The sequence below is a fragment of the Chanos chanos genome, chromosome 12 (genome assembly GCF_902362185.1).
Source record: "Chanos chanos chromosome 12, fChaCha1.1, whole genome shotgun sequence".
NCBI classification, from domain to species: Eukaryota; Metazoa; Chordata; class Actinopteri; order Gonorynchiformes; family Chanidae; genus Chanos; species Chanos chanos.
The window spans coordinates 10,191,951-10,204,450 of NC_044506.1; the positions used below are offsets into that span (position 1 = coordinate 10,191,951).

Genomic DNA, 12,500 nt, shown 5'->3' on the forward strand with positions numbered 1-12,500 from the left:
GCAGTTCAACTGAGTAGGTCCGCATTTTGAAGCCCCGGTCAGCATTGAACCGGTGGCTATATTTCTTTCAAACTGTCAATGGTGAAACAAAAGTGAAATAGAGCTGAGGCTAATTTTATGATGTTAGCATACTCACTGGCAGCTTGCAGCATTCTGTCCATTACAGTGGAAGTGGGAGTAATAAAATAAACACCTGCCTCATGTCCGTTGCTACCTGGGGTCAAACAGAGGGAGGAGAGAGAGAGAGAGAGAGAGACTCATTCAAGCACTTTCATTAATTTGTGTAAGAGAAATTAAAAATAATTGACTTTTTCCTTGCTGTTTGAGTGTAGCTTAGCTGTGGGAAAAAAAACAGAGAGAAGGGAGAAAGTCATCTTACTTAAGGAAAAAAGAAAATGACGACTTTTCTCTCCTTTACAAAAAGCTTCTGAAACAGCCAAATGGGCTCTCAGGCTGTTCCTACGAATAACGGCAATTATGCAAGTCTGCTATCAAGATCAAGAGACATGAAATGAAACGGAGCCAGGGCCAGACCTGACAGTCCCCTTCCAGCTGTGTTGCCGTGGCTACTGTGTCATGTACTGATTTGTGACCTGTCATTGGCTATCATAGCCTGGCTTAGCAACAGACAGTTGGGCAGCATGACAACAGAGCGTTAGGTAAGAAAGTCAGTTATCTGAGGCTATCATTATATCCATTCTGAGCAAAAGTTTTGATGTTTTGCCTGTCGCAGTCAGATTTATTTATTTATTTATATACTGGGCCAAGAAGGACATAATAGATCTCTTCTTGAGAACTTATGTTTGATTGTTTTCAGTAGTAGTTCTCTTCCTGTGAGCTTATGTCTGACTGACTTTTTTCAGTAGATAAGCGAAAAGTGAAAAGTCTTGTGAAAAGACTGGTGGGTTATGATCTTTCCTGATGCGCTGCATATATTCAGAATGAAGTTCTTCAGATCTTAAAATCCTTTATTATGTCAGTGTCAGAAGTCTGTTAATAATGAGTCATTTGTAGATGTTTAATGATGTTAGTGTAATCCTAGTGCGTGATGTGACGTGTTTGACATAGGTCAGAATGAATGTTTGCCTCAGTCTGAAACTGTGCTGTTGGTTTTGGAAGCTCTCGTGTTCATTTAGAAATCTCAGTGCTGGATGCACTTTGCTCATTCAGTTGGCTTTCCACTGTTCTGTGTATTGATGTGGCTGCTCTCCATTTTCTTGTCATTACAAGAAACCGTGGACTGTTGTACAGCAGTGGGTGGGGCCAGAACTATGGGCATGGTCAAACTGGAGACAGTGGGAGGGGCATAAGATTGCTGTCATGACTTCACTCTCTGCTTCCTGTGGGAGAAATGACACCCCTACCCGCCACTGCTGAATCAGGGGAAAAAAGGCTCTGCGTGCGTGCATGTGCGCGCATGTTTGTGTGTGTGTGTGTCTCTGTGTGTGTGTGTGTCTGTGTGTATTTCCTATCTATTTCAATGGCTCTCAGTCCAGAAGAAAACCCTGCTACTCCCAAATTGGAGTTAAGGTTATCTTGTTCTTTAACTGACTCCACAGGGGAGAAAAAAAATAAATAAATAAAATTTTTAAAAAAGTTTGTATCAAAGGGAATGCAAAGATAGTCGAAGCAGCACGTTGTCTTTGAAATATTACCCTTCATCTGTAATTCTCTTATCTCCATCGTAGGTTCGATGTTCTCACACCGCACTGTATCAGTATCTTCCATATATTCACTGTGGGAAGTCTTTGTCGATTTTGAGTTATGATTCAGCGCTTTAAATTATACAAGTAGAAGCAGTTTAAACATAGAAGAACTAATTGGCACTGTATCGGTGAGGGACTGATGACATCTACACACACTGCCTTGCTACTGGCTTGTTCTCGTATGCAAATGACATGTCAGCGACTGATTTTGACAGAACTCGTTTTTATCCCGTCATCTATTGAGGTTTTTTGTGCTTGTCAGCACGCAAGTTCACCCCCACCCCCACCCCCACCCCCACAGTGACTGATTATTCATTCATTACAGCCACAGATTACCTGACCATTAGCAATTATACTTGTGCACGTCCTCAGCTGCCATGAGACCTGACCTCCAGACATGAGTTTCATCTCTTCAGAATGTCTGTCTGGTTTGATGTACTGATATACAACGGCAGCAATAACTGGTAAACTAATCAAACAAAGGTGAATGTAAAGGGCTCTTATGGACAGATTAACAGATCCTCTCTGTCTTAGATGGGGGAAACCAACTAGGAAAATTAAAAAAAAACAAACAAGCAAAAAAAATTAATTGTAGCGTCTGCCTTGAAGTGTTGAGCAGTCCAGAAAGAAGCAGAACTGCTTGCGTTTCAGCTAAAAAGCAGAAATAGTTTCAGATTCAAACAAACAAAGAGTGGTTGCCATGCCGACAGGCAACTATAAATAGTGGGCAGTGTTTGTTTTGTGAATGCTCCCTCCCCTGGGAGCGTCGGAGGTTTGATCGTCGCTGAGTGTGATTTTGATTAACGAACCATTTCTCTTGTTCCTGGGCCTCGGAATGCACTCATAAAACTAAGGGGGTGTTTGGGGCACTTTTAAAATGGGGGTGGAGGAGGGGGGGGGGTGAATTGAGGGTCTTCACGTGGGCCATTTAGTCTGAGAAAGGGAACATTGCAGCTCCTCTACTGCTCATAAAACACGGTCGCACTAACACACACACTGACACACACACACACACACACATTCTGTGCTATACAGAGGAACAATGCACACTTACAAATGGGACAGTTTGTTTTACTCACATTGTTCATGAGCCAGCAGACATAGCTGTTTTAAGAAAGACAAAAGACTTTAATGTTTACGTGTTTTAGAACAGCGTTTTCAGTACGGAACACGGCCAGAGTGATCGTCCTCTGTAAAAACAAAGCATCGCTTACTTCTTAAATCTTTTACAGGGAATGGTGAGAGCACTTGGAGGCAGACAGAAGTGGACAGACAGAGTGGGAATCACAGAGGGTCCCCTCAGACTGCTAGTGGAGAGATTTAGACAGATTGGTTCCCGTGGTAACCACTGGACCCTGGGTTCCAATTGAGTCAACACCTTCTACCTGTACAAGGTCTGTCTGTGTTGTTTTTTTTTTTGGGGGGGGGGGGGGTCTGTAGTATCATATTATCTGTTTGTGTATATATATATGTATATATATATATATATATATATACACACACATACATACATACACAAATATATATTGCTAACTGTGTGTGCTGACAGCTCAGATCTCCTCTGTGAAGTTGCTCCAGTGTATCAGTCTTACTTTACAGCTTGTCTCGGCCCCTTCTCATCAAAACCATCCCAGGAGTTTGGGTGAAACTGATCCTGGATCAATGGTTAAAAGCCAGCAGGGCCCAGACAGGCCTGGTTTCACATAAAGTCACTACTGATATCTTTAGAATTTTGATAAACAAATGGAAAGGCCTTGGCTGAGGAGCATGATATGAACTTTTGACAAAAAGTCTCCATCGCTTTTATCTCCTGAGTTTTAACCACAGCTAATGCCTGAATGTCTTCTATTGATAGATGGGCTTCGTTATGGTATGCTAGCATTGGCTGGTTATTGTTTGGAACATCCTCTCCTTCCTGTGGTTGAGGCTGAGTGTAAATATGATTGGCCAGAGGTCAGACTGCTGTCATATATGTGTGAAAATGTACGCCACGTCAATTTTCCCCCCCGCCCCCAATCTCTTCGTTGTTGCTGACTCACTGAACTTTGAGGTCTGGCGCTCTGCTATTTCTCACAACACCTCCCTTTTTTTTTTTTTTTTTTTTGGGTTTGCTCTCATTCTTCTCTCTTCATTCCTGAACTCGCCTCACTTTCATTATGTTTCTCTGAATCGTGGTCTCGTGGCCTGTCTTTTCTTTATCTCTCTTTATCTGTCTCCCTAATCCGGTTCATCTCTCTCTGTCTCTCTCTCTTTCTCTCTCTTTCTCTCTCTCTTGCGTTCTCTTTTTTCCTCTCCCTCTCATTCCCCTCTGTCTATCTCTATCTTATCTTTCTTTGCCCAAAAAGTGTCTGCAGTAGCTTGGCCTTCAGGCATGAGAGTGATTTATTGCCTCTTTCTTTGGGAATCTGTGTGAAAAGTATTCAGAAAAAGCAGGAAAAAAACCCCCGCCTATAGTTATTCTTCAGACCATTCTCACTCTGTGATGCTTCTGTGATGCAGTGTACATTTTGCCACTGTCGCTAAGGCCCTCCTGCTAAGTTACAGTCTTCGATGGTGCACCGGTGGTAGGAGGCAGAACACTCTCTCAAGTCTTTTTTTTTTGGGGTTTGTGAACGTCGGTGGATATGCAGAATGAGGAGTGAATGTCAATCCGACGCCGCGTAGATTTGCGGAGCTCCCGGTTCTGCTGTATGGGTGTAGTGACAGGTCCAGTGGGATGGTTTTCTGATGCTTTCTGTGGGTGCAGCTGTAGTTGGGGTCCAGTGGTGCGTAGCTAAGCCCGTCAGGAGTGTCGGCTCAGCTCTGACTTCTGACAGAGACGCCGTTCTCTCTTTTGACTCTCTCTCTCTCTTTTTTTTTTTCTCCCCACCCTCCTCTCTCTGTCTGTCTGTCTCTCTCTCTGTCTGTCTGTCTGTCTGTATGGAAATCCGCTCAGCCACCCTCCCTCTCTCCCAATTCTTTCTGTCTTATCTCTCAACCCCTTTTATTTGTCTCCAGCAGAAAGTTCTGCCAGGAAAACTGCGTTTGCTTTGGAATTTTCTGCTCAGAACATTTCAGAGAGTGGATGCCATCTCTAAACAGGAGAAATCCCCAACGTGTATTTGCCTTTTTTTTTTCTTTTTTAATTCGGATTGATTATCAGAACGCTAGCCTGAGTCACAGGCTTTTTTTTTTTTTAATCTGTTTATCGCCCTGACCGTGGATTGACCGATGTGCGCCTTTTGGAAAGGACCCTGAGGGCCTCAGAGTGGAGCTATTGTAGAGTCAGGGTGGACTCTACTGTGTCACCAGCTCTGCTGTGAGGGAGCTTGTTCGATCTAACAATGTATCGGGCCAACTTCATTTACAATGGGCTCTGTCGCTGAGCTGATCGTTGCATGGCAGATGCAGCAGCTGCCCCAGAGCGCATCCTGGCCCTTTCCCAAAATCTACCCCTCAGCCTTTCCAAATACTCTCATCACTCACGCACCCACCTGCGATGGGGGAGAGAAATTCTGAGGAAAAGAAAGCCGCTTTATCTCTCAGCCTGAAGGGAGGCATCCCCCTCGACATTTTTTCCACTTCTCCCTTTCCCTGAATACTCATTATGTTTTCCACCTCTCGTCCTCCCCCCTTTCTCATGCTCTCTCTCTCTCTCTCTCTCTCTCTCTTGCTCTCTCTCTCTCTCGTCCTCTAATTACTAAACAATGAGTTAATTACCTGGGCCAGAGCTGATGAATTTATTCATACACTCTCTGGTGTAATTACCGAAGCCTTGTGGATTGCTGTATGGAATGTTCACTCGTTTGACAAAAGGGTCTGTTTAAGTCCTCGTGTCCATTCAGAGGCGCACCGAAGAGCACAGTATCTGTATGCATGCCGCAATTTAAGCGTGCTTTTATGTCTCAGTTCCATCAGGAGCAGATGAATTCCCTTTCATTCACTTTTGAAGAGCAGAGGGTTTGATGTCTTCAAATGCAATTTTTCAAGAGCGTTTAGAACATCCCGGCATTCCGATGGGGAGAAGTGCGTTTATCGCAGAGCTACATTACTCGTCCCGTGTTGAAACGTATGCTAATTAGTCATTGTGTGACTGAATTTGTCGCTTATTATGCGTTAATCAAAAGACTTGAGAAAGCAAATTCTGTATTGTTTTGGTTTTTTTTTCTTTTTTTTTGTATGTCCGTGTGGGCAAACGAGACGATACTACTCTATACTGTCAATACTGTGCATGGCCTTGAAGAAATGCAATCGATTCTCTAGTTTCCATTTCGCCCATCTGAAGTGGGTCTTTGTGCTGCTGCAACAAGCTCAGTTTCTGCCTCTGAAAGTCTTACTGCACGCGAAGCAGCGGGTCTCATATCAGCTGATGCATGTGCATTGTTAGACTTGAACTCTATTGGATTACTTGTACAGCACAGACTGGTATCACATTTGCTGTATGACATTCACCATTGAGTAATGATCTTTAATATCTCTGGCTTATCAGAAGCTAATTTGTCATCAGCAGCTGGAACTGTATGATTAGAGTGGTGTCTTCAGGGAAGAAGGAACTCCACAATGTACACTCAGAAAATTAGCTTTCGGAGACTGAAGGGTACTTTTTTTTCCTCCTTCATTTTGCAAAATGAATGCAAACCAGCGACAAAAGTCTTACAATTCCATAATTACTCAGCTCAACTGCTAGCTGTAGTACAAAAAATGCAGCAGTGTCTGATTTTGCTCTGAGAAGGATGAGGTTGAATGAGTTGATTGGCATATGTTCTTTGATGCTGGGATGGAGGTCTTGATAAAAAATGAAGATGCCTCTCACAGTTAATTTACCTCAGCATGTGGAAGAAGTTCAGATGGAGTTCTTATGTTCTCCTCTCTCTCGCCCTCTCTCTCTCTCTCTCTCTCTCTCTCTCTCTCTCTCTCTCTCTCTTACTCCCTCTCTAGCAGGAGAAGCAGAGAGGGAGTCTCCGTAATAGCTGCCCCTAAATGCGCAGTAAAAGGATTACGCTAATGGATGAATCTCTCTCTCACAGTGCTCTGCATTTCTTTGGCCAATGAAAGCTGTTTTTTTGCAGACTTCTCAACAGTACCCGTGCTCTGCTCCTCCGTCTATGATGGTATTGCAAGAGATAATGGTGTTTGGTATTTTAGCGGAGAAATGAAGAACAACACTTGGGTTTCCTGAGCCTGAAGAAAAAACAAAACCTCTGCAAAGTTATTTAGAAGACTCTTTACTAAGAGGAAGAAACACTCAAGTAGCTCTTGCTAATATGAGGTGAGTTTAACACATCTGTCGTACACTGTTTTAAGGTACATATTTGGCAGCGGGATAGCACGCTAGTTTGTTTTGCAAAAAACGTGCCAGATATAGCAGAACGACTTCCCCTTTTGTTCCATGATAAATCCCTGGAGGAAAAGGTCAGCCCGAGGCAGAATGCGTGAAAGACAATTTGTTCAAAGGTGCTGCTGCTTATGCAGTGGTCATTATCAAATGTGTCCTGGCAGTCGAGCACTTTGTTCTCTCCGATAATTAAATAAAGCAACAAGGACGTTTGTGGTTCTCTTGATACCGTTGAGAGATCACCAGGAAGATCTGCTTATGCACCGTGATTAATGTGAGGCTAAATGGTAACCAGTCGATCATCAGGAATATCAATACTAACCCATCCCCACATCATGAACCTCAATGAACGACTCACTTCCTGTTATTGGTCACTGATGTAGAAAGGCGCCTAGAGGATCGGTCATGGATTTCCATCGTGTGTCACGACCTACCTGGACGCCTCCACCTTCCAGCTAGATGGCAATAGGAAGTAGACTGAATGACAACTCGTTTTGCATTGTTTGTTGACGGATCTCAGGGTGTTGTCAACAAAGTGAATCCAAGCATTGCATGACTGTGCAGGGCTGTTTTTTTTTGGGGTTTTTTTTTTTGTTCATACATTTCTTATATGTTCCATAGCATATGTTTTAGTATATGCCACAGTGATGCATCCCTTGAGTGTTTTATGAATATCTATGCAAGTTGAATGCCCTTTAAGGTCTTTAATGTCCTCATATATGCCCTGATGAACACCCCTGTAACCCAGTACTTTACTACATACAGTTATCTGTACAGGTGCTGGGTAATAGCCCATTAAAGTAGCCAGGCCCCCCCCCTGCCCCCACCCCCGTCTCCATGCATGGATTAATGACATAGGCCTGAAGAGTTTTTAAAGGGAAACTCCATGCAAAAACTTGGGTACTCACCACTAAATATATGGTATTGAATACTGCCTATGTCTGCTTTTCATATCACTGCCTAATTTTACTGCTGTTTTCAAAACCACTTGGAATAGTCATGTAGTCAGGTCAGATTTGTCAGTGTCAGATGACCAGTGTTCACTATTCCAAACCCTGCATCCCTCTACAACACATTTAGCAGGAAAGACCAAATACTGCATGATAATATTTCAAACCTGTGCGAGAAGTTAGATTTCTCACAGAAACAGCTGGAACCTGTCATAATTAATGTCAGGAAAATAGAGACTCCAATTATGGTTATTCATTCTCGTGCACTGTTTTGGCTGAACCGTGACACTCAGTATGGAGTTGTTACGTGAGCTTAAGTATGGGTAACAAACACAACAGAGTAAGAAGGTTGCTTTGGGCAGGAATTACCATGGTTTCCGGGCCAGAGGTGTAGAAGCCCTTGGAATAATTGAAATCTTCTGAGAAAGAGTTGGAAAAGGGATCCATGTTGCTGATAAGCTGTGAGACATGAGAGAGGAGTGATGTTTTTGTTGTCGGTGTTGTGTTAGTGTTCCTGCCACTCCGGACTGCTTCCATAATCTGATGCCAGATGCTTGTGGTCTCATTGATTGACAAGGCGGCGGTGCTTCCTAACAGAATCTGTGGAAGCGAAGCAAGCTATATGTAACTGGCTCACTGTCACTCTTATTTTGTCAAGTGTCTTTCGCTCTCTCTCTCTCTCTCTCTCTCTCTCTCTCTCTCTCTCTCATCTCACAAGTCTCTTCCTTTCTTTCGTCCCTTCAACATTATCTGTGTCTCTATCTCTGTCTTTAACCATCTCTTTGTCTATCTGTGTTGTGATGCATTGTGAAACTTGACACAGCTGACTGACAATGGAGTTCTTGGAATGCAAAGTGAGGCTGTACACAGAGTACTTTTCACCGACGGCATGTTTGCGTATAAGTCAGTTGTGAAAGCACACATACGCATACATACACACACACACTCGCACACAAACACACACGTCGGTGAGGTGGAGTGTAAAGAAAGAAAGCAGACAGACAAATAGATAAATAGATAGATTGGCAGAGAAAGAGAGAGAGAGCGAGAGAGAGAGAGAGAGAACCACTTGATTGATCTCTCTCTCCCTCTCTCTCTCTTTCTGAGCGAGTGATTCATCCAGCTTCACACATGCAGACACAGGAGCTGGGGAGAGCTTTGGAGCTGGGTGTATTTTTAGAATGCGTTGGCAGTGGGACCAGTGGGGGGAGTTGTGTGAGTACTACAGACAAAACTCTAGTGTGATCAGAGAGGTAATGTGACATCAGAGAGCACGGAGTGACTCAGTGAGTCTGCCCCGCTCCTCCCAACGGAGAAACAACACAACGTTCGGCTCACGAAAGCCATCGGCCATGGCGGAACCGAACGACGAAGACGACTCTCTTAACCCACATGCACAAGCAACGCTGTTGTTATGCAACCATTTTTCTTGTCACCACAGAGTCCCTGAGGGAGAGTGATGACGGTTAACACCGGTATAGAGGGGAGAAACACATTCGACTTGTAATAGAAATACATTTCAATTAGTCTGGATGTAGTTTGGGTCTGACTTTGCTAAATCCTTTCTGTGAGTCATGTGTCAGGGCATAAGGTTTTAGTCTGGGGAGTCGTTCTGGTATAAATGAGCGGTGAATCTGAATTATTCAAATGCCTTTTCAGTTCTCTCCTCCCTCCCCTGGGCCAGTTCTCATAACTCACTCGTATTGGGAGCTGTAAATGTGAGGGAAGTGCTGAAGGAGTTCTACCGTGAAACTGAATATCTTTGATTAACAAAAAAAAAAAAAAAGGTTGGTGCGCAGTCATTTGTAATGACGTTGGAAACAGTCAGATAAGCTAAAATAGATGTCATTCTTTCATTGCTTTCAGATGTTTCAGCTAATCCACTGGAAGACAATCTAACAATCCTCAGGTGTGAGGGAGAGGGGGAGAGAGAGAGAGAGAGAGAGGGTGTTTGTAAGACAGTGAATTCTGTTTGTGTGTCTGCCTCTTTGTGTGTGTTTGTGTGTGTGTGTGTGTGTTTGCAAACGTCTTTTTCTTTGTCTTCTTTGCCTTTATACACGCACAGCGATTTCACTTTAGTGGGTGTATGCGCATGTTAAAACGTCTGTCTGTCTGTGTCTTTCTGTATTTGTGTCTTTCTGTTTTCTTGTGTTTCCAAATAGCCAGCATGGAGCGCTTTAATGAGGGTATGTGTGAGCTTGTTATCACCGTATGCAACATCTGTCTATGTTTGTCGAGGTGTGGGCTTTGCTGAAGGACGCTAAGGACATCTTTCATAGTATGAACGCTCGTTTTTGTTTTTAAACCTGTTGTCTTCTTTAACTGGCGTACATTTCAAACACTTAGGCCGTTGTTTCACTTTTAATCCGAGGTCTAGAACCCGTCCTCTCTCTCCTTACAGCCAAAAAATAATCCATTGGGGTAAAATATCAGCATCTCAGATTTGAACTCATATACCTATACAGATAAATGATGTTGCGTTCATAAGAGCTTTTTATGACATTATATTCATCCAAACCATAAACCATAAACATGGTTATGGATGTTTCCGTAAGCAGATCTGGCAGGACAGGTAAGGGAATACGGATGGAAAAGCGATAGCTTTCATGAAATGGGAGTAGAAGGAAAGAAGCTGAGAGACTATGGCTTTTGGGGCCAACACATTCCTGGGGAAGCCATTCCACAGTAATCTCCTCCTTTCTCTTTTTTAAAAAGTCAGATCTTCGCCTTATCCCGCGCTCTCTATAAAACACCGTCTCCTGTCGGCAACACGCACTCCCACCATCCGTCTGCGCATTTACTCATCCACCAATCCATCTATCTGGCCATCTCTGTATTCCTCCCCTTATGGCCTCTTTGCTCCCAGCGTAGGTTTTATAACCACAGCTGTTCAGCTCTTGCCATTCAGAGCGCACGTTTCATCACTTTTGCAGAGGAGTTCAGAAGTACAAAAATCGTTAGGATTCCGTTTCGCGCATTTGACCAAATGAGAGACAGAGGAGGTAGGCTTACCGTTCTTTACGCTGTTCTCTTTCTCTCTCTCTCTCTCTCTGCTCGTTGTTCTTCACTGGAAGGGTTTTCCAGAATTCTCTGCCCTGACAGCCACCACCAACTTTCAGGGGCAAAGCCGCTGTCACTGATAAGGGAGGTGACAAACGAGGGGAGGAACGGCCGACTCCGGTTTCACGTTTAAACGCGGTCCCGGCATCTGTCCGCTTCTGCTGTGGGGGACCTGTCAGTTGAAACAAGAGGTGAGAGCTGGAATCACCTTTTAAACCTTGTTTTCGCTACAGCTCCATCTTTGAATGTTAACACGTCTCCTGATCTTAAGATCAGGTTTTATACATTTGAAAGGAAGCTGCGCGTTAAAACCCTTATGTTGAGAAAAGCTTAATGGACCGTCAGCTGTGAGTCTGTGCGTAACACTGTGTCGTTTAGCGTTTGTGTGTCGGCGTAGGGTGGTTGTCTGGTGTAACATAATTGTGACAAGGCCTTGTTGACAGTTTAGAAAATGAAGTTGGTCTGAGGAGTTGTAACTCCTCTAATTGTGTAAGATTGATGAGAGTGGATAGCAATGGAGTGTTTAACGACCAAGCCAGCAAGTTTTGGCTTCAAACTCTGGCATTAGTCTCTGTCTCTGTCTGTCTCTCTCTCTCTCTCTCTCTCTCTCTTTCTTTCTCTCTCTCTCTCTCTCTCTCTCTCTTTCTCTCTCTCTCTCTCTCTCTCTCTCTCTCTCTCGCTCTCGCTCCCTCCCTCTCTCAATCCCTCTCCCTCTCCCTTGCTCTGGTAAAAGCAGCCACCAGGTGTTGTATAAAAGTGTGAAGTCTTTCACTCACATATTTATGGGCTTCCTCTCCTCTCTCCTCTGTGGTTTTGTTTAACAGCTCTGATGTTTATTTTACCATTTCATTTATTCTAGTCTCTGATATCTGAAACAGGTACATGACTTACGCTCTATACTAATAAGTAACATATAAATAAGTGTTAATGCCTAGAGGTGTCACATATCTTAATATGAATCAGATGTCTCAGCTACACAAAGAATCTGAACTTGATTCGTTTTGAGTAAGCTCAGAGTAACTGAATGAGATCAGCTCCAGACTACCACATCAAAGTGACTTCAGGCTAACATTGCGATGACAGAGGTTCTTATGGTATGATCAGATAGGGGCCTGACTGTGGACAGACAGTGGACTAGAGTGTTTTGTGTGTGTGTGTGTTTGTGTGTGTGTGTGTGTGTGTGTGTACATGTGTGTGTACTTGCGTGTGTAGAAAAGGGCAGCAGAGCTGAGTCTCTGAGCTCTGTTCTCATAACCTCCAAGCCCCCCACCCCCCTCCTGCCCTGCTTGGCCCTACTGCATGTGTTAGTGATTAACAGGGGGCTGCTTTTTTAAACGCATGCCTCTGGTTGTTGAACAGTGGACGTGAGACTTTGAGAACACCAAGGCTTTTCCTGTTTGAGTTCTGGAGAAGGGCTGGGAGGCTGTGGAGTGGGGTGGAGTAAGGGTTGGGGAAGCGGGTTGGGGGTGG

The 12,500-nt window shown here is 43.9% G+C and overlaps 1 protein-coding gene across 2 annotated transcripts in view; it reads left to right on the forward strand.

The window, feature by feature from the left end:
- The window catches only part of atxn1a (ataxin 1a), a 68,665-nt gene that overhangs the window by 14,709 nt on the left and 41,456 nt on the right, over positions 1 to 12,500 (forward strand). For both annotated transcript variants that reach the window (XM_030789503.1, XM_030789504.1), the window contains exon 2: positions 2,939 to 3,100. The gene's annotated coding sequence lies outside the window, so the exon portion shown is untranslated. The remainder of the gene's footprint in view (positions 1 to 2,938; positions 3,101 to 12,500) is intronic.